This window comes from Microcaecilia unicolor, chromosome 14 (assembly GCF_901765095.1).
Source record: "Microcaecilia unicolor chromosome 14, aMicUni1.1, whole genome shotgun sequence".
NCBI classification, from domain to species: domain Eukaryota; kingdom Metazoa; phylum Chordata; class Amphibia; order Gymnophiona; family Siphonopidae; genus Microcaecilia; species Microcaecilia unicolor.
In genome coordinates this window covers 371,784-398,477 of record NC_044044.1, presented here as the reverse complement: position 1 = coordinate 398,477, position 26,694 = coordinate 371,784, and the positions used below count along the sequence as shown (strand labels likewise).

The 26,694-nt window shown below is 46.3% G+C and overlaps 10 non-coding genes across 10 annotated transcripts; all 10 read right to left on the bottom strand.

Moving 5' to 3' along the window:
• Nucleotides 1–124: 124 nt before the first annotated feature.
• Nucleotides 125–206, bottom strand: TRNAS-AGA. Its single transcript has one exon. It is a non-coding gene; the product is annotated as a tRNA-Ser (tRNA).
• A 1,518-nt stretch (nucleotides 207–1,724) lies between these two features.
• On the bottom strand, nucleotides 1,725–1,806 carry TRNAS-UGA. Its single transcript has one exon. It is a non-coding gene; the product is annotated as a tRNA-Ser (tRNA).
• A 1,487-nt stretch (nucleotides 1,807–3,293) lies between these two features.
• Nucleotides 3,294–3,375, bottom strand: TRNAS-AGA. The gene has a single exon. It is a non-coding gene; the product is annotated as a tRNA-Ser (tRNA).
• Nucleotides 3,376–10,599: 7,224 nt separating this feature from the next.
• Nucleotides 10,600–10,681, bottom strand: TRNAS-UGA. Its single transcript has one exon. It is a non-coding gene; the product is annotated as a tRNA-Ser (tRNA).
• A 1,486-nt stretch (nucleotides 10,682–12,167) lies between these two features.
• Nucleotides 12,168–12,249, bottom strand: TRNAS-AGA. The gene has a single exon. It is a non-coding gene; the product is annotated as a tRNA-Ser (tRNA).
• A 1,516-nt stretch (nucleotides 12,250–13,765) lies between these two features.
• TRNAS-UGA lies at nucleotides 13,766–13,847 on the bottom strand. Its single transcript has one exon. It is a non-coding gene; the product is annotated as a tRNA-Ser (tRNA).
• A 1,486-nt stretch (nucleotides 13,848–15,333) lies between these two features.
• On the bottom strand, nucleotides 15,334–15,415 carry TRNAS-AGA. Its single transcript has one exon. It is a non-coding gene; the product is annotated as a tRNA-Ser (tRNA).
• Nucleotides 15,416–16,932: 1,517 nt separating this feature from the next.
• Nucleotides 16,933–17,014, bottom strand: TRNAS-UGA. The gene has a single exon. It is a non-coding gene; the product is annotated as a tRNA-Ser (tRNA).
• Nucleotides 17,015–18,500: 1,486 nt separating this feature from the next.
• Nucleotides 18,501–18,582, bottom strand: TRNAS-AGA. The gene has a single exon. It is a non-coding gene; the product is annotated as a tRNA-Ser (tRNA).
• A 6,948-nt stretch (nucleotides 18,583–25,530) lies between these two features.
• On the bottom strand, nucleotides 25,531–25,612 carry TRNAS-UGA. The gene has a single exon. It is a non-coding gene; the product is annotated as a tRNA-Ser (tRNA).
• Between the last annotated feature and the right edge of the window lie 1,082 nt (nucleotides 25,613–26,694).

Sequence of the window (26,694 nt, the reverse complement as noted above, 5' to 3'; positions counted from 1 at the left end):
CTGCTTTGCTGGACTGCTGCTTCAGTGTTGGAAGATTCGTGAAGGGATTTGACCCTATGAACGGCAAGTCTTGCCAAAGAGAGAAAAAAATAATCCTCTACTAGTAAGAGGAATTTTGCAACCCCATAGTCAGCAGGATTTGAACCTGCGCAGGGAGACCCCAATGGAGTTCTAGTCCATCGCCTTAACCACTCGGCCATGACTACCACTTGTTTGAAGCTGCTCTCTGCAGGTGCTCGTGGTCATGACCCTCTCAAAGCTTCTTGTCCGCGCCTGTGGAGAAAACGGTCATGCCTATGCCCAAAGCCTGCTACTTCTTAATAACCGCCTTCTTCTCCCTCATCATCTCCTGACTCTGTGTTTCTTCACGTCTTCTAATCCGTAAGAATGATTCTGAGCACAGGGCCCTGGAGTGGTTGCTTTCAAAGAAGCAGAAATGCCTTGTCCTTGTGGCAAATAACCACTCTTCTGTTCATTGCACCAACACGTCTACCATTATAGACTTAAAGAGACATTCCCCAGAAGTGTACTCTACCCCTGTGCTCAACCTTTTTCTTTCACAGCCCTCTCTATGTAGACCAAACATTTTTTTCACTGCATTTACTTTCGGTAAATAAGAAAAGATAGATTTAATCACCAGGCAGAGCCCTGTGATCGCGGACAGGCTAGTCTATTCATTGTGCGGAGCTAAACATAAAGCAGGAGGAATAAAATCAAACAATACCAATCAGCCTTCTTGTATGGATACTGTCTGGAAATGGTAAGATCTGGCAGGAAAATAAAAGACAAGGAAGAGAAGGGATACCGACGGTAAAAAAAAAGAAAGATAACAGACAATTTATGGCGCCTCCTCTTCTTCCTCCTGTGCAAGCACTCACTCACGCACGCATATAGACATTTTGGAAGGATGAAGACTTTAAAGGTTCAACTTACAGAATTTCTTTCCCGTATACCGTGTTTTCTGATATCAGCAGGTCCCACGGCCATGCAAGGAGATGGGGCAACAGAACCTGCGCTTATCTGTTTTGGCAGCGGTTTCTCTTCTGGCAGCGATCCATCTAATTTGTTTTTAAAAAAAGTGTCCTGGGCTGCACATTTCACGGGTCTGCATTCGTCGATGCCGTTCAAGGTGGCTGACGGCCTAAGAGCGTGTTCCTGTTCCCGCTGTGTACCTTCTACGATCCTCTGCTCCTTCTGCTTTCAAAATGTACAGTACTGGCTTACAGCGATTCTTGCAGATTACCTCTTGGGCAGCGAGGAGATTTTGTGTTCACGCATGCAATTTTTCAAGACCATTATGAGGCCAGACTCCGTGCCACTGACGCTGGATTGCTGTGACTCCTTAGGTTGGGAGATGTTTACCTAAAGCATCTACTTCGAGTTCCTGTGCACTGAGGTGTGCTCTATTAGTCGCCAGTGCTTTCTGAAAAGTTTTTGCAGTCGAAAAAGCACTAGCGATACGATCTGAAAAGCTTTTTCCCACAGGAACTTGCTTCAGATTTGGTTGGTGGCAGCCTACCATGGGGCATGACTTGTTGAGATGTTCCATTTGGCTTGGTCTGATCTCATTAGAAATTAGCTTGAAATCCTTTTGTGCTTTGCTGGACTGCAGCTTCAGTGTTTTACAGATTCGTGAAGGGAGTTGGCCACATGAACTATAAGACTTCCCTCCGAAAAAGGGGTATAAAAATCAAAACTCCACTAGTAAGACATCCTTGCTGTACCGTAGTCAGCAGGATTTGAACCTGCGCAGGGAGACCCCAATGGATTTCAAGTCCATCGCCTTAACCACTCGGCCATGACTACCACTTGCTTGAAGCTGCTCTCTGCAGGTGCTCGTGGTCATGACCCTCTCAAAGCTTCTTGTACGCGCCTGTGGAGAAAAAGGACATGCCTATGCCCAAAGCCTGCTGCTTCTTATTAACAGCTTTCTTCTCCCTCATCATCTCCTGACTCTGTGTTTCTTCACGTCTTCAAATCTGTAAGAACGATTCTGAGCACAGGGCCCTGGAGTGATTGCTTTCAAAAGAAGTAGAAATGCCTTGTCCTTGTGGCAAATAACCACTCTTCTGTTCATTGCACCAGGACTTGGAAAGTCCACACGTCTACCATTATAGACTTATGGAGACGTTCCCAAGAAGAGTACTCTACCCCTGCTCTCACCTTATTTCTTTCAACGCCCTCTATATGCATACCAAAGATGTTTCAATACATTTACTTTGGGGAAGAAAGAAAGGGTAGATTTCATCAGCTGTCAAAGCCATGTGATCTTAGACAGGAGGAATAATATCAAACAATACCAATCAGACTTCTTCTCTGGCTAACGGTCTGGAAATGACAAGAACTGGCAGGAAAAGAAAAGACGAGAAAGAGAAGGGCTGGCGATGGTAAAAAAGAAAGGGAAACAACAGCTAATGGAGCCTCCACTTGCCTCTCCTATGCAAGCATTCACTCACGTATACAGGCCCTTTGGAAGTGTGAAGACTTTACAGAATTTCTTTCCATTATACCGTGTTCTCTGATATCCGCAGGTCCCACGGCCCGCGGCGGGAAGGGGTAATATCTCTTTCCTGGTCTTTCTTACAGAATCTGCGTGTTTCTGTTTCTCCAGTAGTTTCTTTCCTGACAGTGATCCATCTTATTTGTTTATAAGGCAGTGTCCTGGGCTGCACCTTCCACCCGTTTGCATGCGTCCATGCTGTTCAAAGTGGCTGGCTGCCTAAGAGCGTGGCTGTGTTTCCCGTGTGTAACCTCTATGACCCGCTGCTCCTTCTGTTTCAAAACTTACAGCCTTGGCATACAGGTGTTGTTGCGGATTACCTCGTGGGCAGCGAGGAGATTTTGTGTTCACGCATCCAAGTTTTCAAGACCAGTAAAGGCCAGTCTCCCTGCCATTGACGCTGGATTGCTGCAGCTCCTTAGCTTGCGAGATGTTTACCTACACAATCTAGTTCGAGTTCCTGTGCACTGTGGTGGTCTCTATTGGTCGCCAGTGCTTTCTGAAAAGTTTTTGCAGTCGAAAAAGCACTAGCGATACGATCTGAAAAGCTTTTTCCCACAGGAACGTGCTTCACATTGGGTCGGTGGCAGCCTACCATGTGGCATGACTTGTTGAGGTGTTCCATTTGGCTTGGTCTGATCTCATTGAGAAATAGTTTGAAATCATTTTCTGCTTTGCTGGACTGCTGCTTCAGTGTTGGAAGATTCGTGAAGGGATTTGACCCTATGAACTGCAAGGCTTGCTAAAGAGAGAAAAAAATAATCCTCTACTAGTAAGAGGAATTTTGCAACCCCGTAGTCAGCAGGATTTGAACCTGCGCAGGGAGACCCCAATGGATTTCTAGTTCATCGCCTTAACCACTCGGCCATGACTACCACTTGTTTGAAGCTGCTGTCTGCAGGTGCTCGTGGTCATGACCCTCTCAAAGCTTCTCGTCCGCGCCTGTGGAGAAAACGGTCATGCCTATGCCCAAAGCCTGCTACTTCTTAATAACCGCCTTCTTCTCCCACATCATCTCCTGACTCTGTGTTTCTTCACGTCTTCTAATCCGTAAGAATGATTCTGAGCACAGGGCCCTGGAGTGGTTGCTTTCAAAGAAGCAGAAATGCCTTGTCTTTGTGGCAAATAACCACTCTTCTGTTCATTGCACCAACACGTCTACCATTATAGACTTAAAGAGACATTCCCCAGAAGTGTACTCTACCCCGGTGCTCAACCTTTTTCTTTCACAGCCCTCTCTATGTAGACCAAACATTTTTTTCACTGCATTTACTTTCGGTAAGTAAGAAAAGATAGATTTAATCACCAGGCAGAGCCCTGTGATCGCGGACAGGCTAGTCTATTCATTGTGCGGAGCTAAACATAAAGCAGGAGGAATAAAATCAAACAATACCAATCAGCCTTCTTGTATGGATACTGTCTGGAAATGGTAAGATCTGGCAGGAAAATAAAAGACAAGGAAGAGAAGGGATACCGACGGTAAAAAAAAAGAAAGATAACAGACAATTTATGGCGCCTCCTCTTCTTCCTCCTGTGCAAGCACTCACTCACGCACGCATATAGACATTTTGGAAGGATGAAGACTTTAAAGGTTCAACTTACAGAATTTATTTCCCGTATACCGTGTTTTCTGATATCAGCAGGTCCCACGGCCATGCAAGGAGATGGGGCAACAGAACCTGCGCTTATCTGTTTTGGCAGCGGTTTCTCTTCTGGCAGCGATCCATCTTATTTGTTTTTTAGTTTCAATAATTTTTATTGATGAAATACCAACCATAACATTGAATAAACAGCATTCTCAACATTTCTCTTATTAAACATTTGTTTCATATGGTGTTAGAGAACTCAACATTTCTTCCATCTTTATTTTATCTATGCCCCCTCCCTCCCGCCCCCCCACCCTTTCTCCTCCCTCCCTCCCTCTCATCCCATCCAAGAGCCTAATACCTTAAGAAAAGGAACTTGTTATATTACTACATCATGAACATTAGCTGTTATAATACGGCTATTATTATCTAACTTGTATCCGTGATACTTTAATATGCTACTTCCCCTGACTTATTCAACTGTCTCTTCTCTCACTTTCTCTTCCCCCCAGTCCTTTTACAATGAGGAAAAAACTGGATTGACACGGGCTGTTCCAGCCTTAATCCGTGACAGGCAGATCTTTGTTTTGCTTCCAGCCTTTAAGCTTGTAAAGGATTTGGCGCCTGGTTGTTGGATGCATTGTGTTCCAGTATCTCCCCCAGATCTTCCTAAATGTTCCTGGGTCTTTCTCTTGATTTATTAATGGAACAATGCCACAGAGTTCCAGATGTAACAGTTCTGACATTTTAGACTTCCACATGTCTCTGGTCGGGGCTTGCTCCTCTCTCCATTTTAAAAGGATTGCTTTTTTCCCCATCCGGGTCACTCGTTGTAGGAACCCCGTAAGTCCCGACGGCACCGGTTGTTCTATACTAAAAATGTCGAACAGCACCAGCACACTGACGGTTACTTTCCGTCTCCAGTACCGTCCGGATTCCGCAAGTATCTGTGTCCAGAACTGATGAATCTCCGGACACCACCAAAACATGTGACCCAAGGTCGCCTGTGCTTCTCCACACTTTGGGCATTCTCCTGTACCGAAGCCCGCTTTCAATGCTCTGATTGGTGCTATATATAGTCGCATAATGAACTTGTATTGCTGCTCCCACTGTCGTATGAAGGTAGACCTGCGTAAATTACTCAACAAAAAGTTCTGAATCATATCCACGGTTATTACAATTTCTAGGTCTCTCGACCAGCTCTCTGCTAGTTTGACATAGTCAATGTCCTCGGTGGTGTCCAGCAAATTTCTATGGTGGAAACGCAAGGGAACCACGTTTTGGGCCCCCAACGTCAAGGCTGTTGTGATTATATCCTGCACATCCTCACTTAAGTTAAGTGCTCCCAGTGATCGGGCATAATGCCGCACTTGTGCGTGTGCGTAAAAGTCTTTAGACGAAATGTCATAGTCTCTTATTAGTTCCTCCAGGTTCTTGACTTGTCCCTCTGTATTTAGCACTTGATATAAATAATGAATCCCTTTCTCCCTCCAGTGCACAAAGGTCCGCTCCAATGTCCCTGCCGGGAAATCAGGATTCCCTTTCAAAGAAACAAAAGGCGTCGCCGCTGCAGAGAAACCATGTCGCTTGCACAACCACCGCCACATTGCTCTTGCTGAGCGCACAAACCAATTCATCGGGGACCTCGCCTCGGGGTTCTTCCCAGATGTATGTAGTAAACAGCTCAGGTGCATTTTAGGTTCCAATGAGGCCTCTAGTAATGTGTTTGTAAAGTGTTGGTTGCCTGTTAACCAGTCCCTAACATGTCTCATTGTGCAAGAAATGGTGAGATATCTTACGTTGAGCAACCCCATTCCTCCATGCTCTTTGGGTTTATATAATACCTCCAACGGCAGTCTGGGCCGTTTATTACACCACAGAAATTTCCTCAGCATCCTGCTTAGCTCTTTCTCCTCTCTCCCCTGTAGATGTAAGGGTAACACTTGGAATTTGTACAGCCATTTGGGCACTATCATCATGTTAAACAAAGCTATACGTCCCGTCAATGTGAGGGGGCAGGACTCCCACATTCCTAATAATCGTCTCGTTTCTGTTAACAAAGGTCTCACATTTATCTTATAGAGTGTCGATAGCTGTATCGGCACCTCCACTCCCAGATATTTCAGCCGGTCTGTGGCCCATTGAAATGGAAAGGGACCCACCCACTCAGCTTGAACTCCCTCTGTGAGGGCCAGAGCCAAGGATTTATCCAAATTTAATTTGAACCCAGATAAGCTGCCGTAATATTCAATCTCCTGGAGCAGGTCCTGCACTGATGTTTGAGGGTCATCTATCATTAACAAAAGGTCATCTGCATATGCCAGGAGTTTAAGCACTGTCTCGCCCACTAACATGCCTTTAATACCTGGGTTGTTTCTAATGCAGCACAATAGTGGCTCTAGCACTAATATAAAGAGCAGTGGAGATAGTGGACAGCCCTGTCTAGTCCCTCTGCCTATCATTATTTCATTTGTTCGAACTCCATTTACCCGCAGTCTGGCTCTCAGGTCCGCATATAGTGCTCTTACTGCCCCAATAAGCCAGCCCCCCACTCCAATCCATCTCAAAGTCTCATACATGAAAGGCCATGCAACTCTGTCGAAAGCGCGTTCCGCGTCTAGGCTAATTACTAGTCCCTTAGAAGCTCCTTCTGACGCTACCGTCATCGCTGCAATCAGTTTCCTGACATTGATGACAGAGTGCCTTCCCCTTACAAACCCTACTTGTTCCTCCCTGATTATCGAGGGTATCACCTGTGCTAGACGTTCAGCCATGATCCTCGAGAGAATCTTTATGTCAACGTTTATGAGCGATATGGGTCTATAAGCAGCAGGATCTACCATGTCTCGCCCAGGTTTTGGAATTAAACTTATTGATGCTTCATTTGCGTGCATTGGGAACTGCTCTGCCTCCACCACCTCCTCATATAAGTTCATTAGGGGCCCCACTACCTGTGTCCGGAGCAACTTATAAAACTCACTCGAGAATCCATCTGGACCTGGGGCGGAATGGAGTTTCAATGCCTGTATAGCCCTCAGCACCTCTTTTGCTCCCAGTGGGGAGTCTAGGGTATCTTTCTGACCTTCTGTTAGCTGTGGCAGCCTTGACCTTTCTAAATATGTCCTAATCATATCTTGTTGTTCCGTTCTTTCCCTCTCTCCAGCATAAAGCTGGGAGAAATGTTTATGAAAGGTCTCTGCTATCTGCTCTGGGTCTGTTGTTAGGTTACCTGTTGGGGTTTTTATCTGTGCAATCATATGCGGCCTACGAGAGCCTTTTATCAGACGCGCCAGCATTCCTCCCGGCCTATCCCCGAACCTTTGTAGATTATACTTGCGCGTGAGCGTGGCCTTATTATACCTATCTTGTAGTAATGAATTAAGCTCCACACGAGTGGAGATCAAGGAGTCAAATAGCGCTCTATTAGGGGTTTCAGTGTATCTTCTCTTGGCTATTTTAACCCTACGTTCTAGATCTATTATTTTTTGCGCTATTTTCCTATTTCTCCTAGAAACGTAGGCTATCACTTCTCCGCGGAGCACCGCCTTGGCGGCGTACCAAAAAAGGCCTGGTGTGTTGACATGTTCTTTATTATGCTGCGCAAATTCCTCCCACTTGCCTTTCAAGAATTCTACAAACTCTGGAGAAGTTTGCAAGTACGAGGGAAATCGCCAACCCCCCAGCCCTCGGTAGTATGGTTGTGGTTCAATGTCTACCCAAATCATGGCATGGTCTGAAATCTCTTCCGGGCCTACCTCCGCTCCTCTAATTCGTGAGAATATTTCAGATGTCACCAAAATATAATCGATTCTGGATTGTGTTCCATGTGATCTCGAGGTATGCGTGTAGTCGCGCTCTCCCTCGTGTGTTAATCGCCAGGGGTCTACCAACCCCAGGCCCTCGCAAAAGGTCCCAAGTATTCCCGGCCCCAGATCTTTATTCTGTATATGTCCCGTTTTATCCAGATCCGGATCTAGAACCTGGTTCATATCCCCTGCTACAATTATTGGCTCTGATCCCCGGCTCTGGCATTTCGCAAACAGGTCTGCAAAGAATGCTCTCCCGCCCGTCTGCGGGGCATACACCGCTAGTAGCATATATTCCTGCCCTTGTAGGTTCAATTTAATTCCCACATACCGTCCCTCTTCATCTGCTAAGAGGAATTTGGCCTTTGCCATTACTGATTTGTGTACTAATATTGCTACCCCTCCTCGTCTTCCTACTGCTGGGGAACCGAAAACCTCTCCCACCCAATTTCGTTGTAGTTTCTTAAGTTCTGTTGTTGATAATCTAGTTTCCTGAATACATGCTATTCCCACTTTGTGCCGTTTAAGCGCATTTAAGATCTTTGTCCTCTTAATCGGGGAAGTTATCCCACATACATTCCATGATATTATGCGTGTAATCCCATCAGTCTGCTTGGCCATTGCTTCTTGGTATCATTGAATGAATCATCGTATTTTCCATCTTTAAACCCAGGGAGCCCAGCCTCCCCCTAGGATTCCCATGTTGTTCCCCGTCTACTGTGGCGTTGTGTAGTCTGTGTGTCCAACCACTCCCTATGTGACTCGTGGTCTTTTTGCTCTTGTCTTTTCCCTTCCCCCCCTCTTTCCCTGTACCCCTTAAGTGCCCCTTTCTTCCCCCCTTTCTCAATACCCTGTATCCCATTTGTATTATGGGATGTTGGGGTTTCCCGCGTCCTCCCAACCAGCCCCTTTCCTATTATGTTAAATTAATCAAGCACTGATTCCGCTTGTGTGAAATATCTAAGCAAGGCCTCATTGGATAACCTTTAAATTATACCTTTTTAAAAGCTGTCGTCCGCTTATGTTACTTCTCCTCTGTCTGCTCCGGACTCTTTCTCGATACCACCAGTGCCTGTACTTGTTTTTGTGCATCTGCAATGTCTGTGAATTGCTTCCATCGTCCTTCAACCTTTAATTTCAATATTGCAGGGTAAATCAGCATGAACGGCACCTGTGCCTCGTGCAGCTGCTGACAGAGTGGCGTGAACCGCCGGCGTTTTTCTTGTAGGGCCATAGAATAGTCCTGGAAAATTCGTAATTGGTGCCCATCATATCTCAGCTCATTCCGTTTAAGTCGGGAGCCCCGTAAAATTTCATCCTTATGTACATAATTATGTATTTTAATGATCACTGTTCTTGGGGTCTGTTTCCCTTCCTGTTTTTTGCCAATTCGGTGTGCTCTCTCTAAGCACAGTTTCCCCGAATGATCTGAGAGTGCAAATTCCTCTGTCAACCATTTTTCCAGAGCAGTCGGCAGCATGTTATCTGACACTGTTTCGGGGAGCCCCACAATTCTCAGATTTCCTCGCCGCGACCTGTTTTCTAGGTCGTCAACTTTGGCCTGTAAGGTTGTCAATGCGGCGGCCATTTTGTCCGCTTTCTGCGCCCCAGGCCCCGCCTCGTCCTCTGCCTCCGATACTCGACGCTCGAGCTCCCCCAGCCTTTGCTCTGCATCTGCCGTCCGCGATTCCAAACCAGACACTTGTGCATATAATTTTTCTAATTTCTGGTCCAACGCAACACTCACAGCTGCTGTTAATTGTCTTAATTGCTCCTCTGTGAACGAGCCGCTACTGTCTGCTTTCTGGCTCTCTTCCACGCTGCTTGCCGCTTTCAGTTTTTCTCTTTCTTTTTTCACGGACCTGCTCGTCATAGCTGGTTGTGGCGAGTTTAAATATCTTTCCATATGTTTATCCTCTGCCTTTGCGCTTCTCCGCGTTCTTTTGTTTCTTTTTTCAGTGCTTAGTTATAATTATTGTCGTCGGGGCCTAGGAGGACGCGGGAACACGTCTTTCTCTTCCTAGAGCATCACGTGACCCCCCTCTTATTTGTTTTTAAGGCAGTGTCCTGGGCTGCACCTTTCACGGGTCTGCATTCGTCGATGCCGTTCAAGGTGACTGACGGCCTAAGAGCGTGTTCCTGTTCCCGCTGTGTACCTTCTACGATCCTCTGCTCCTTCTGCTTTCAAAATGTACAGTACTGGCTTACAGCGATTCTTGCAGATTACCTCTTGGGCAGCGAGGAGATTTTGTGTTCACGCATGCAATTTTTCAAGACCATTATGAGGCCAGACTCCGTGCCACTGACGCTGGATTGCTGCGACTCCTTAGGTTGGGAGATGTTTACCTAAAGCATCTACTTTGAGTTCCTGTGCACTGAGGTGTGCTCTATTAGTCGCCAGTGCTTTCTGAAAAGTTTTTGCAGTCGAAAAAGCACTAGCGATACGATCTGAAAAGCTTTTTCCCACAGGAACTTGCTTCAGATTTGGTTGGTGGCAGCCTACCATGGGGCATGACTTGTTGAGATGTTCCATTTGGCTTGGTCTGATCTCATTAGAAATTAGCTTGAAATCCTTTTGTGCTTTGCTGGACTGCAGCTTCAGTGTTTTCAGATTCGTGAAGGGAGTTGGCCACATGAACTATAAGACTTCCCTCCGAAAAAGGGGTATAAAAATCAAAACTCCACTAGTAAGACATCCTTGCTGTACCGTAGTCAGCAGGATTTGAACCTGCGCAGGGAGACCCCAATGGATTTCAAGTCCATCGCCTTAACCACTCGGCCATGACTACCACTTGCTTGAAGCTGCTCTCTGCAGGTGCTCGTGGTCATGACCCTCTCAAAGCTTCTTGTCCGCGCCTGTGGAGAAAAAGGACATGCCTATGCCCAAAGCCTGCTACTTCTTATTAACAGCTTTCTTCTCCCTCATCATCTCCTGACTCTGTGTTTCTTCACGTCTTCAAATCTGTAAGAACGATTCTGAGCACAGGGCCCTGGAGTGATTGCTTTCAAAGAAGCAGAAATGCCTTGTCCTTGTGGCAAATAACCACTCTTCTGTTCATTGCACCAGGACTTGGAAAGTCCACACGTCTACCATTATAGACTTATGGAGACGTTCCCAAGAAGAGTACTCTACCCCTGCTCTCACCTTATTTCTTTCAACGCCCTCTATATGCATACCAAAGATGTTTCAATACATTTACTTTGGGGAAGAAAGAAAGGGTAGATTTCATCAGCTGTCAAAGCCATGTGATCTTAGACAGGAGGAATAATATCAAGCAATACCAATCAGACTTCTTCTCTGGCTAACGGTCTGGAAATGACAAGAACTGGCAGGAAAAGAAAAGACGAGAAAGAGAAGGGCTAGCGATGGTAAAAAAGAAAGGGAAACAACAGCTAATGGAGCCTCCACTTGCCTCTCCTATGCAAGCATTCACTCACGTATACAGGCCCTTTGGAAGTGTGAAGACTTTACAGAATTTCTTTCCATTATACCGTGTTCTCTGATATCCGCAGGTCCCACGGCCCGCGGCGGGAAGGGGTAATATCTCTTTCCTGGTCTTTCTTACAGAATCTGCGTGTTTCTGTTTCTCCAGTAGTTTCTTTCCTGACAGTGATCCATCTTATTTGTTTATAAGGCAGTGTCCTGGGCTGCACCTTCCACCCGTTTGCATGCGTCCATGCTGTTCAAAGTGGCTGGCTGCCTAAGAGCGTGGCTGTGTTTCCCGTGTGTAACCTCTATGACCCGCTGCTCCTTCTGTTTCAAAACTTACAGCCTTGGCATACAGGTGTTGTTGCGGATTACCTCGTGGGCAGCGAGGAGATTTTGTGTTCACGCATCCAAGTTTTCAAGACCAGTAAAGGCCAGTCTCCCTGCCATTGACGCTGGATTGCTGCAGCTCCTTAGCTTGCGAGATGTTTACCTACACAATCTAGTTCGAGTTCCTGTGCACTGTGGTGGTCTCTATTGGTCGCCAGTGCTTTCTGAAAAGTTTTTGCAGTCGAAAAAGCACTAGCGATACGATCTGAAAAGCTTTTTCCCACAGGAACGTGCTTCACATTGGGTCGGTGGCAGCCTACCATGTGGCATGACTTGTTGAGGTGTTCCATTTGGCTTGGTCTGATCTCATTGAGAAATAGTTTGAAATCATTTTCTGCTTTGCTGGACTGCTGCTTCAGTGTTGGAAGATTCGTGAAGGGATTTGACCCTATGAACTGCAAGGCTTGCTAAAGAGAGAAAAAAATAATCCTCTACTAGTAAGAGGAATTTTGCAACCCCGTAGTCAGCAGGATTTGAACCTGCGCAGGGAGACCCCAATGGATTTCTAGTCCATCGCCTTAACCACTCGGCCATGACTACCACTTGTTTGAAGCTGCTGTCTGCAGGTGCTCGTGGTCATGACCCTCTCAAAGCTTCTCGTCCGCGCCTGTGGAGAAAACGGTCATGCCTATGCCCAAAGCCTGCTACTTCTTAATAACCGCCTTCTTCTCCCACATCATCTCCTGACTCTGTGTTTCTTCACGTCTTCTAATCCGTAAGAATGATTCTGAGCACAGGGCCCTGGAGTGGTTGCTTTCAAAGAAGCAGAAATGCCTTGTCTTTGTGGCAAATAACCACTCTTCTGTTCATTGCACCAACACGTCTACCATTATAGACTTAAAGAGACATTCCCCAGAAGTGTACTCTACCCCGGTGCTCAACCTTTTTCTTTCACAGCCCTCTCTATGTAGACCAAACATTTTTTTCACTGCATTTACTTTCGGTAAGTAAGAAAAGATAGATTTAATCACCAGGCAGAGCCCTGTGATCGCGGACAGGCTAGTCTATTCATTGTGCGGAGCTAAACATAAAGCAGGAGGAATAAAATCAAACAATACCAATCAGCCTTCTTGTATGGATACTGTCTGGAAATGGTAAGATCTGGCAGGAAAATAAAAGACAAGGAAGAGAAGGGATACCGACGGTAAAAAAAAAGAAAGATAACAGACAATTTATGGCGCCTCCTCTTCTTCCTCCTGTGCAAGCACTCACTCACGCACGCATATAGACATTTTGGAAGGATGAAGACTTTAAAAGTTCAACTTACAGAATTTCTTTCCCGTATACTGTGTTTTCTGATATCAGCAGGTCCCACGGCCATGCAAGGAGATGGGGCAACAGAACCTGCGCTTATCTGTTTTGGCAGCGGTTTCTCTTCTGGCAGCGATCCATCTTATTTGTTTTTAAGGCAGTGTCCTGGGCTGCACCTTTCACGGGTCTGCATTCGTCGATGCCGTTCAAGGTGACTGACGGCCTAAGAGCGTGTTCCTGTTCCCGCTGTGTACCTTCTACGATCCTCTGCTCCTTCTGCTTTCAAAATGTACAGTACTGGCTTACAGCGATTCTTGCAGATTACCTCTTGGGCAGCGAGGAGATTTTGTGTTCACGCATGCAATTTTTCAAGAACATTATGAGGCCAGACTCCGTGCCACTGACGCTGGATTGCTGCGACTCCTTAGGTTGGGAGATGTTTACCTAAAGCATCTACTTTGAGTTCCTGTGCACTGAGGTGTGCTCTATTAGTCACCAGTGCTTTCTGAAAAGTTTTTGCAGTCGAAAAAGCACTAGCGATACGATCTGAAAAGCTTTTTCCCACAGGAACTTGCTTCAGATTTGGTTGGTGGCAGCCTATCATGGGGCATGACTTGTTGAGATGTTCCATTTGGCTTGGTCTGATCTCATTAGAAATTAGCTTGAAATCCTTTTGTGCTTTGCTGGACTGCAGCTTCAGTGTTTTCAGATTCGTGAAGGGAGTTGGCCACATGAACTATAAGACTTCCCTCCGAAAAAGGGGTATAAAAATCAAAACTCCACTAGTAAGACATCCTTGCTGTACCGTAGTCAGCAGGATTTGAACCTGCGCAGGGAGACCCCAATGGATTTCAAGTCCATCGCCTTAACCACTCGGCCATGACTACCACTTGCTTGAAGCTGCTCTCTGCAGGTGCTCGTGGTCATGACCCTCTCAAAGCTTCTTGTCCGCGCCTGTGGAGAAAAAGGACATGCCTATGCCCAAAGCCTGCTACTTCTTATTAACAGCTTTCTTCTCCCTCATCATCTCCTGACTCTGTGTTTCTTCACGTCTTCAAATCTGTAAGAACGATTCTGAGCACAGGGCCCTGGAGTGATTGCTTTCAAAGAAGCAGAAATGCCTTGTCCTTGTGGCAAATAACCACTCTTCTGTTCATTGCACCAGGACTTGGAAAGTCCACACGTCTACCATTATAGACTTATGGAGACGTTCCCAAGAAGAGTACTCTACCCCTGCTCTCACCTTATTTCTTTCAACGCCCTCTATATGCATACCAAAGATGTTTCAATACATTTACTTTGGGGAAGAAAGAAAGGGTAGATTTCATCAGCTGTCAAAGCCATGTGATCTTAGACAGGAGGAATAATATCAAGCAATACCAATCAGACTTCTTCTCTGGCTAACGGTCTGGAAATGACAAGAACTGGCAGGAAAAGAAAAGACGAGAAAGAGAAGGGCTAGCGATGGTAAAAAAGAAAGGGAAACAACAGCTAATGGAGCCTCCACTTGCCTCTCCTATGCAAGCATTCACTCACGTATACAGGCCCTTTGGAAGTGTGAAGACTTTACAGAATTTCTTTCCATTATACCGTGTTCTCTGATATCCGCAGGTCCCACGGCCCGCGGCGGGAAGGGGTAATATCTCTTTCCTGGTCTTTCTTACAGAATCTGCGTGTTTCTGTTTCTCCAGTAGTTTCTTTCCTGACAGTGATCCATCTTATTTGTTTATAAGGCAGTGTCCTGGGCTGCACCTTCCACCCGTTTGCATGCGTCCATGCTGTTCAAAGTGGCTGGCTGCCTAAGAGCGTGGCTGTGTTTCCCGTGTGTAACCTCTATGACCCGCTGCTCCTTCTGTTTCAAAACTTACAGCCTTGGCATACAGGTGTTGTTGCGGATTACCTCGTGGGCAGCGAGGAGATTTTGTGTTCACGCATCCAAGTTTTCAAGACCAGTAAAGGCCAGTCTCCCTGCCATTGACGCTGGATTGCTGCAGCTCCTTAGCTTGCGAGATGTTTACCTACACAATCTAGTTCGAGTTCCTGTGCACTGTGGTGGTCTCTATTGGTCGCCAGTGCTTTCTGAAAAGTTTTTGCAGTCGAAAAAGCACTAGCGATACGATCTGAAAAGCTTTTTCCCACAGGAACGTGCTTCACATTGGGTCGGTGGCAGCCTACCATGTGGCATGACTTGTTGAGGTGTTCCATTTGGCTTGGTCTGATCTCATTGAGAAATAGTTTGAAATCATTTTCTGCTTTGCTGGACTGCTGCTTCAGTGTTGGAAGATTCGTGAAGGGATTTGACCCTATGAACTGCAAGGCTTGCTAAAGAGAGAAAAAAATAATCCTCTACTAGTAAGAGGAATTTTGCAACCCCGTAGTCAGCAGGATTTGAACCTGCGCAGGGAGACCCCAATGGATTTCTAGTCCATCGCCTTAACCACTCGGCCATGACTACCACTTGTTTGAAGCTGCTGTCTGCAGGTGCTCGTGGTCATGACCCTCTCAAAGCTTCTCGTCCGCGCCTGTGGAGAAAACGGTCATGCCTATGCCCAAAGCCTGCTACTTCTTAATAACCGCCTTCTTCTCCCACATCATCTCCTGACTCTGTGTTTCTTCACGTCTTCTAATCCGTAAGAATGATTCTGAGCACAGGGCCCTGGAGTGGTTGCTTTCAAAGAAGCAGAAATGCCTTGTCTTTGTGGCAAATAACCACTCTTCTGTTCATTGCACCAACACGTCTACCATTATAGACTTAAAGAGACATTCCCCAGAAGTGTACTCTACCCCGGTGCTCAACCTTTTTCTTTCACAGCCCTCTCTATGTAGACCAAACATTTTTTTCACTGCATTTACTTTCGGTAAGTAATAAAAGATAGATTTAATCACCAGGCAGAGCCCTGTGATCGCGGACAGGCTAGTCTATTCATTGTGCGGAGCTAAACATAAAGCAGGAGGAATAAAATCAAACAATACCAATCAGCCTTCTTGTATGGATACTGTCTGGAAATGGTAAGATCTGGCAGGAAAATAAAAGACAAGGAAGAGAAGGGATACCGACGGTAAAAAAAAAGAAAGATAACAGACAATTTATGGCGCCTCCTCTTCTTCCTCCTGTGCAAGCACTCACTCACGCACGCATATAGACATTTTGGAAGGATGAAGACTTTAAAAGTTCAACTTACAGAATTTCTTTCCCGTATACCGTGTTTTCTGATATCAGCAGGTCCCACGGCCATGCAAGGAGATGGGGCAACAGAACCTGCGCTTATCTGTTTTGGCAGCGGTTTCTCTTCTGGCAGCGATCCATCTTATTTGTTTTTAAGGCAGTGTCCTGGGCTGCACCTTTCACGGGTCTGCATTCGTCGATGCCGTTCAAGGTGACTGACGGCCTAAGAGCGTGTTCCTGTTCCCGCTGTGTACCTTCTACGATCCTCTGCTCCTTCTGCTTTCAAAATGTACAGTACTGGCTTACAGCGATTCTTGCAGATTACCTCTTGGGCAGCGAGGAGATTTTGTGTTCACGCATGCAATTTTTCAAGACCATTATGAGGCCAGACTCCGTGCCACTGACGCTGGATTGCTGCGACTCCTTAGGTTGGGAGATGTTTACCTAAAGCATCTACTTTGAGTTCCTGTGCACTGAGGTGTGCTCTATTAGTCACCAGTGCTTTCTGAAAAGTTTTTGCAGTCGAAAAAGCACTAGCGATACGATCTGAAAAGCTTTTTCCCACAGGAACTTGCTTCAGATTTGGTTGGTGGCAGCCTACCATGGGGCATGACTTGTTGAGATGTTCCATTTGGCTTGGTCTGATCTCATTAGAAATTAGCTTGAAATCCTTTTGTGCTTTGCTGGACTGCAGCTTCAGTAGTTTTCAGATTCGTGAAGGGAGTTGGCCACATGAACTATAAGACTTCCCTCCGAAAAAGGGGTATAAAAATCAAAACTCCACTAGTAAGACATCCTTGCTGTACCGTAGTCAGCAGGATTTGAACCTGCGCAGGGAGACCCCAATGGATTTCAAGTCCATCGCCTTAACCACTCGGCCATGACTACCACTTGCTTGAAGCTGCTCTCTGCAGGTGCTCGTGGTCATGACCCTCTCAAAGCTTCTTGTCCGCGCCTGTGGAGAAAAAGGACATGCCTATGCCCAAAGCCTGCTACTTCTTATTAACAGCTTTCTTCTCCCTCATCATCTCCTGACTCTGTGTTTCTTCACGTCTTCAAATCTGTAAGAACGATTCTGAGCACAGGGCCCTGGAGTGATTGCTTTCAAAGAAGCAGAAATGCCTTGTCCTTGTGGCAAATAACCACTCTTCTGTTCATTGCACCAGGACTTGGAAAGTCCACACGTCTACCATTATAGACTTATGGAGACGTTCCCAAGAAGAGTACTCTACCCCTGCTCTCACCTTATTTCTTTCAACGCCCTCTATATGCATACCAAAGATGTTTCAATACATTTACTTTGGGGAAGAAAGAAAGGGTAGATTTCATCAGCTGTCAAAGCCATGTGATCTTAGACAGGAGGAATAATATCAAGCAATACCAATCAGACTTCTTCTCTGGCTAACGGTCTGGAAATGACAAGAACTGGCAGGAAAAGAAAAGACGAGAAAGAGAAGGGCTAGCGATGGTAAAAAAGAAAGGGAAACAACAGCTAATGGAGCCTCCACTTGCCTCTCCTATGCAAGCATTCACTCACGTATACAGGCCCTTTGGAAGTGTGAAGACTTTACAGAATTTCTTTCCATTATACTGTGTTCTCTGATATCCGCAGGTCCCACGGCCCGCGGCGGGAAGGGGTAATATCTCTTTCCTGGTCTTTCTTACAGAATCTGCGTGTTTCTGTTTCTCCAGTAGTTTCTTTCCTGACAGTGATCCATCTTATTTGTTTATAAGGCAGTGTCCTGGGCTGCACCTTCCACCCGTTTGCATGCGTCCATGCTGTTCAAAGTGGCTGGCTGCCTAAGAGCGTGGCTGTGTTTCCCGTGTGTAACCTCTATGACCCGCTGCTCCTTCTGTTTCAAAACTTACAGCCTTGGCATACAGGTGTTGTTGCGGATTACCTCGTGGGCAGCGAGGAGATTTTGTGTTCACGCATCCAAGTTTTCAAGACCAGTAAAGGCCAGTCTCCCTGCCATTGACGCTGGATTGCTGCAGCTCCTTAGCTTGCGAGATGTTTACCTACACAATCTAGTTCGAGTTCCTGTGCACTGTGGTGGTCTCTATTGGTCGCCAGTGCTTTCTGAAAAGTTTTTGCAGTCGAAAAAGCACTAGCGATACGATCTGAAAAGCTTTTTCCCACAGGAACGTGCTTCACATTGGGTCGGTGGCAGCCTACCATGTGGCATGACTTGTTGAGGTGTTCCATTTGGCTTGGTCTGATCTCATTGCGAAATAGTTTGAAATCATTTTTTGCTTTGCTGGACTGCTGCTTCAGTGTTGGAAGATTCGTGAAGGGATTTGACCCTATGAACTGCAAGGCTTGCTAAAGAGAGAAAAAAATAATCCTCTACTAGTAAGAGGAATTTTGCAACCCCGTAGTCAGCAGGATTTGAACCTGCGCAGGGAGACCCCAATGGATTTCTAGTCCATCGCCTTAACCACTCGGAAATGACTACCACTTGATTGAAGCTGCTGTCTGCAGGTGCTCGTGGTCATGACCCTCTCAAAGCTTCTCGTCCGCGCCTGTGGAGAAAACGGTCATGCCTATGCCCAAAGCCTGCTACTTCTTAATAACCGCCTTCTTCTCCCACATCATCTCCTGACTCTGTGTTTCTTCACGTCTTCTAATCCGTAAGAATGATTCTGAGCACAGGGCCCTGGAGTGGTTGCTTTCAAAGAAGCAGAAATGCCTTGTCTTTGTGGCAAATAACCACTCTTCTGTTCATTGCACCAACACGTCTACCATTATAGACTTAAAGAGACATTCCCCAGAAGTGTACTCTACCCTGGTGCTCAACCTTTTTCTTTCACAGCCCTCTCTATGTAGACCCAACATTTTTTTCACTGCATTTACTTTCGGTAAGTAAGAAAAGATAGATTTAATCACCAGGCAGAGCCCTGTGATCGCGGACAGGCTAGTCTATTCATTGTGCGGAGCTAAACATAAAGCAGGAGGAATAAAATCAAACAATACCAATCAGCCTTCTTGTATGGATACTGTCTGGAAATGGTAAGATCTGGCAGGAAAATAAAAGACAAGGAAGAGAAGGGATACCGACGGTAAAAAAAAAGAAAGATAACAGACAATTTATGGCGCCTCCTCTTCTTCCTCCTGTGCAAGCACTCACTCACGCACGCATATAGACATTTTGGAAGGATGACGACTTTAAAGGTTCAACTTACAGAATTTCTTTCCCGTATACCGTGTTTTCTGATATCAGCAGGTCCCACGGCCATGCAAGGAGATGGGGCAACAGAACCTGCGCTTATCTGTTTTGGCAGCGGTTTCTCTTCTGGCAGCGATCCATCTTATTTGTTTTTTTTTTTTTTTAAACTCATCTTTATTAACATAAAGTACAAAAGCCGGGCACAGATCATGGAAAAAGAAATATAACAAGTACAAAATTGGCCCGTCTTATCTTATACAAGTACCAAGATTTCAACATTTTCAACATTTTCTCCCCTCCCCCCCCCCTCCCATTTCTACCCCACCCTCCCCCCTCTCCCTCTTCAGGAATTTAAGATTCTGCTGCGGGCTACTGAAGTCAATGTGTCCCAAAAGGGTGCCCAGGCTGTACAAAAAAGGTTTCCCTTAGTCCCTGCCAAGTCTGCAATCCCGCTGCGTTCAAATGAGCACATATAGATCATGAATGAACGCCATTGGGCTATGGTGGGGGTGTCCGATGTCATCCATTGTTGTAAGATTGTTTTTTTCCCCATCAATACAGATCTATGTAAGAAGGCACGTAAGCCTGGCTTAGATTGTCCGTGTATAGTATAGACTCCAAATAATTGAGAAGGAGTATGTCGCCATCTCACCTGCCACATAGACGAAATGTGTGACGCCAAGGCTATCCAGAATTGTTGAATGGCGGGGCAAGACCAGAACATGTGACTCAAATGGGCATTTTCCTTCCCACATCTGCGACAGCGGTCTGATTCACACAATGTGGCCCGGAATGCCCTCCTGGGAGAGATGTGTAGGCGAAAAACAAACTTGTACTGAATTTCCCACCAGCTAACATTTTCAGTCAATTTATAGGTTCCAGCCAAGATAGTCTTAATGGTCTCCGGGGTTATTTGTGTAGACAATTCCACTGTCCATTGCTGTGCCACCCGGTCGAAATCTGAAGAGTGCAGATGGTCTCTCAAATGTGCATGAAAGTACTTTAAGGGGATCCGTAGTCGTGCATCAAGACCAAACATTGAATTAAAACATTCATACACTTCCATGGATAAGTCTTTCTTGGGCAGAGAGTGCACGTAGTGTTGAAGTTGTAAAAATGCAAATGTATCAGTTCTGTGTAAATGAAACTCTCTGGTGATTTCAGGAAGCCTTTTTATCTCGCCCTTATCTGTTATCACCTGATGCAGAAAGGAGATTCCCTTGGCCTCCCATTCACGGAATGTTCTAGAGGTGTCTCCCACTGGGAATTCCGGATTACCCCGTAATGATAGTAAAGGAGAGATCGATTTGTTAAGACTAAAGAACTTACATAACCATCTCCAAGCCTGGCGTAGTGGACAGAGCACAGGGCCCGCCATTCCCAAACTCGAGGGTGGTCTCTGACCCTGGTGTAGCCAATTTGAAAAGTGTAGAGAACCCAACCAGCTAGTCTCTGTCGCTGCGAGGGAGAAGTGGTTAGTGGACCTAAACCAGTCCGATATGTGGCGCATGTTACTTGCCACAGAGAACAAGCGAAGATCCAACAATCCCAGTCCCCCTTTAATTCTTGGAAGGATGGCTCTGTTTATGGTCATGCGCGCCCGTTTCCCTTGCCACAAAAATAAGTTTAACTTTGCCTTCAACCATTTTTCATCCCTAACGGACAAAAACATAGGTAGGGTTTGGAAAGCATATAGCCACACAGGGAAAAGGACCATGTTATAGAGTGCTACTCTACCCATCAATGAAACTGGGAGGTCCTGCCAGCCCTGGAGGGACCGGGCCACCCGCCTCTTCAGGTGTACCATATTTCGTGAGTATAGTGAGTGCAAATCCATGGGAATCCTTACCCCCAAGTAAGTCACCTCTTCCTGTGCCCACTGTAAGGGGAAAGGGCCCTCCCAATTCAACTGAATCTCTGCTTTGGATGGGAGTGCTGTGGATTTCTGCAAATTCAAACTAAGACCTGAATATAATCCAAACTCGTCAATGGCAGCCAGGACTCTGGGGAGAGACCGCTGGGGATGGGTCAAAGTTAACAGAATATCGTCCGCAAAGGATAAGACCTTTACCCGTTGACCCGGTAGAGGCACCCCACATATATCTGGGTCTTTCTCTAAAGTACGTAGCAATGGCTCTACATATAGTAAAAATAATAGAGGAGAGAGGGGGCATCCCTGTCTGGTACCAGCTTTGATCTGCAGTGGAGGGGACCTTGTTTCGTTAATTAGAAGTCTGGCTACAGGCTCTCTATACAGTACTTTAATTGCTTCTAGAAACCAGCCTCCTATTCCCACGTATGATAGTACCTGGAATAAATAGTCCCACCGCACTCTGTCGAACGCCTTCTCGGCATCCAAGCTGACTAGCAACAGGTCAATGTCTGCGGCATGGCAATGCGCAATTGTCAAAAGTACTTTACGTACATTGAGCACTGAGTTTCTATCCCTCATAAATCCCACTTGATGTTCCCCAATCAGTGCATTCATACAGGGGGCTAACCGATCTGCTAAGATCCGGGCCAAGATTTTAAGGTCCACATTAATAAGGGAGATGGGTCTGTATGATTCCACTCTATCACTCGGTTTGCCCGGTTTTGGAATTAAAGTAATTAAAGCTTCGTTGCTCCCCAAGGGTAGCTCTCCTCGTTCTATCACTTCTTCCAAGTAGTCAATGAAAGTGCTTATAAACTGAGGGGGCAAAGTTTTATAGTATTCAGCTGAAAACCCATCTGGGCCCGGGGCAGAGCCCAGGGGGAGAGACTTCAGCACCTTCTGGACTTCCTGTGCCCGCAACGGTTCCATGAGGACTCTCTGGGCCAAAGGGGAAAGGCGGGGTAACCCTGCATCTACTAGGTAGTCTTCCACTGCCATATCTGTAAAGTCTCCCTCGCCTGAGTATAATCTAGAAAAATAGTCATGGAACACCTGAGCAATCCCTTCTGTAGAATAGATCTTGTCTCCCTGGGGGGTCAATATTGATGCTACCAATTTTCTCTGACTACGTGCCCTCGCCATTTGTGCTAACAGTTTTCCGGGTCTATTCCCATATCTACGGTAATTAAATCCCCTTACTGTTAGTCTCCTTTGAGTTTGCTCATGGATTAAGGAATTCAGAGCAACTCTAGTGGAGGACAGTAGATCACTCGCTTCCGAAGAGGGGTTCTGCAAGTATTGTGCCTTTACTGAACGTAGGGTGCGTTCTAGTCTAATTATTCCCGCAGCTAATCTTTTTGCTCTAGCACTCATATAGGCAATGATGGCCCCCCGCAAAACTGCTTTCGAGGCTTCCCATAGAATTATTGGGGAGTCACAGGAGTCTTGATTGTTTAGAATGTATTGTTCCCACTGAGCCTTTATATATTCATTGAATGTTTTATCTTTATGTAAATAAGCGGGATATCTCCAATAGTATGATTGTTCCCCGGGAGCATTAAACTGCAATTCTGTCCATATCAGGGAGTGGTCAGTGATTTCCATAGGGCCTATCTCAGCCTGAGTAATTTGAGAGAACAAGGAGCGTTGCACCAGAATATAATCCAGCCTAGACCACGAATGGTGAACCCTAGACTGGTGAGTAAAATCTATTGTGGAGGGATGAAACAGTCTCCATGGATCTACTAAATTTAGGGACTGGCACAGAGCCGAAAGCCCCCTCTCTCCCCTTCTCTCACTTCGCAGGGTTCCCCTGGATCTATCCACCTCTGGGTCCAATACCTGATTGAAATCTCCCGCCCACACCCAGGGTGCATCAGAGTATCGCAGGCCCAGGGAAACCAGAGATTGAAAAAACAGGGGTGAATATACATTTGGTCCATACACCGCACACAAATACAACTGCTGTCCGAACATTGTCAAGCGGATCAGGACCACTCTACCCTCCCGATCTTTATATATCAGTTTGGGCTGGCACAGGACTCCCCTTCTAATCAAGATCGCTACACCACTTCTTTTTGCTCCCGATGATGAGTAAAAGCACTCTCCCACCCATTGCTGTTTTAGCTTCTCATGTTCTTTGTCACTCAACTTCGTCTCCTGGAGACATGCAATTGAGACCTTGTGACGCTTCAACTGGGCTAATATCTTGGTCCGTTTAATCGGGGAAGAAATCCCAGATACATTCCAAGACATCAGCCTCACTGGGACCCTATGGGGTTAAGTTAGTCTGTGAATTTTGTTGGCGTTTCACCGTAAGGGAACCCCAGGAGGCCCAGCCCCTCCCCCCGGGGAATATTGTACTCCAATAGTTAGAAATGTTGACTACAGCCTGCCCTTTTATTATCCTTTGTGTACTTCCTGACAAGAATCCCGCCCCTCCCTCCCTCCCATGTTCCCCACCCCCCTCCCTCTTTCTTCCCTTCTCCCCCTTCTCTTTTATCCATCCAAGAATCATATTCTCCTGTCTAGCAGTTGAATAAGGGTCACTTCCATGCTAGAGGCCCCCCCGTCCCTCCACACCAACAATCACAATGTCTCAGTCTTTATAAAGTCTCAGCTCTCACCCTCTGCCAGTACCTTCGCTTTACTCCAATTGCATTCAGGAGATGGCTTTCAGGTCTCAGTCGCGGCCTCCAAACCATTATCTGATGCAGTGTCTAGGTTTTGGACAAAGGTGTGCGCTTCATCCGCATTATTAAATGCTTTCCACCCATTACCTTGTTTGATTTTCAACACTGCGGGGTAAAGAAGCATAAATTTGATTTTCTGCCCATGTAACTTCTGGCATATAGGGTTAAATAGCTTCCTTCGTTCCTGCAATGCCATGGAGTAATCCTGGAATATGCGGATCAGCTTTCCATCATATTTAGTTGAGTCCCTCCTCTGCCGATATCCACGCAGGATTTCCTCCTTATGTATGTAGTTATGGATTTTAACAAGGACTACTCGTGGGGCCTGGCGGCCATCTTGAAGGCGCCCCACACGATGAGCCCGTTCGAGGCATAGTGGGCCCATGCTGTCTGAGAGCGCGAACTCTCTCTTCAGCCACTGCTCTAACTCCGTGGCTAGGAGTCTGTCTCCAATTGATTCTGGGAGCCCTACGATTCGTAGGTTTGCTCGGCGCGATCTATTCTCTAGATCATCAATTTTCGCTAGTAGTTGTTCGATCGTGCCATTTTGTTTTTTCACCTGCGCCGCATTAGATATGCACGTGTCCTCCAGCTCCGAGACCCGGCGCTCGAGTTCTCCTGTGCGGCCCGTGGTATCCGCCTGCGAGGCCGTCAACGTAGCGATCTGGGACGCCAATTGTTCAAACTTTGGAGCCAGTGCTAACCCCACCGCCTCCGTAAGTTGCTTTAATTGCTTCGGGGTAAAAGTAGCATTATCGCTCTTGGCGTGTTCGTCGTCGCCGTTCAGCGCTTTAGTTTTTTCTTTTTCCCTCTTCGCGCCTCTAGCGGGTAGGCTTTTGGTTTGCGGTTCCACAAATTTATCCATTAGGAGTTCTTGTTGGTCCGCTGTCAATTTAAGACCGAAATTCTAAGTTTTAATCAGGTAGTTGGTGAAGATTAACGGAGGAGCCTCAGAGAGCACAGAAAACACGTCCTGAGCCCTCTAGCGCATCACGTGACCCCCCCATCTTATTTGTTTTTAAGGCAGTGTCCTGGGCTGCACCTTTCACGGGTCTGCATTCGTCGATGCCGTTCAAGGTGACTGACGGCCTAAGAGCGTGTTCCTGTTCCCGCTGTGTACCTTCTACGATCCTCTGCTCCTTCTGCTTTCAAAATGTACAGTACTGGCTTACAGCGATTCTTGCAGATTACCTCTTGGGCAGCGAGGAGATTTTGTGTTCACGCATGCAATTTTTCAAGACCATTATGAGGCCAGACTCCGTGCCACTGACGCTGGATTGCTGCGACTCCTTAGGTTGGGAGATGTTTACCTAAAGCATCTACTTTGAGTTCCTGTGCACTGAGGTGTGCTCTATTAGTCACCAGTGCTTTCTGAAAAGTTTTTGCAGTCGAAAAAGCACTAGCGATACGATCTGAAAAGCTTTTTCCCACAGGAACTTGCTTCAGATTTGGTTGGTGGCAGCCTACAATGGGGCATGACTTGTTGAGATGTTCCATTTGGCTTGGTCTGATCTCATTAGAAATTAGCTTGAAATCCTTTTGTGCTTTGCTGGACTGCAGCTTCAGTGTTTTCAGATTCGTGAAGGGAGTTGGCCACATGAACTATAAGACTTCCCTCCGAAAAAGGGGTATAAAAATCAAAACTCCACTAGTAAGACATCCTTGCTGTACCGTAGTCAGCAGGATTTGAACCTGCGCAGGGAGACCCCAATGGATTTCAAGTCCATCGCCTTAACCACTCGGCCATGACTACCACTTGCTTGAAGCTGCTCTCTGCAGGTGCTCGTGGTCATGACCCTCTCAAAGCTTCTTGTCCGCGCCTGTGGAGAAAAAGGACATGCCTATGCCCAAAGCCTGCTACTTCTTATTAACAGCTTTCTTCTCCCTCATCATCTCCTGACTCTGTGTTTCTTCACGTCTTCAAATCTGTAAGAACGATTCTGAGCACAGGGCCCTGGAGTGATTGCTTTCAAAGAAGCAGAAATGCCTTGTCCTTGTGGCAAATAACCACTCTTCTGTTCATTGCACCAGGACTTGGAAAGTCCACACGTCTACCATTATAGACTTATGGAGACGTTCCCAAGAAGAGTACTCTACCCCTGCTCTCACCTTATTTCTTTCAACGCCCTCTATATGCATACCAAAGATGTTTCAATACATTTACTTTGGGGAAGAAAGAAAGGGTAGATTTCATCAGCTGTCAAAGCCATGTGATCTTAGACAGGAGGAATAATATCAAGCAATACCAATCAGACTTCTTCTCTGGCTAACGGTCTGGAAATGACAAGAACTGGCAGGAAAAGAAAAGACGAGAAAGAGAAGGGCTAGCGATGGTAAAAAAGAAAGGGAAACAACAGCTAATGGAGCCTCCACTTGCCTCTCCTATGCAAGCATTCACTCACGTATACAGGCCCTTTGGAAGTGTGAAGACTTTACAGAATTTCTTTCCATTATACCGTGTTCTCTGATATCCGCAGGTCCCACGGCCCGCGGCGGGAAGGGGTAATATCTCTTTCCTGGTCTTTCTTACAGAATCTGCGTGTTTCTGTTTCTCCAGTAGTTTCTTTCCTGACAGTGATCCATCTTATTTGTTTATAAGGCAGTGTCCTGGGCTGCACCTTCCACCCGTTTGCATGCGTCCATGCTGTTCAAAGTGGCTGGCTGCCTAAGAGCGTGGCTGTGTTTCCCGTGTGTAACCTCTATGACCCGCTGCTCCTTCTGTTTCAAAACTTACAGCCTTGGCATACAGGTGTTGTTGCGGATTACCTCGTGGGCAGCGAGGAGATTTTGTGTTCACGCATCCAAGTTTTCAAGACCAGTAAAGGCCAGTCTCCC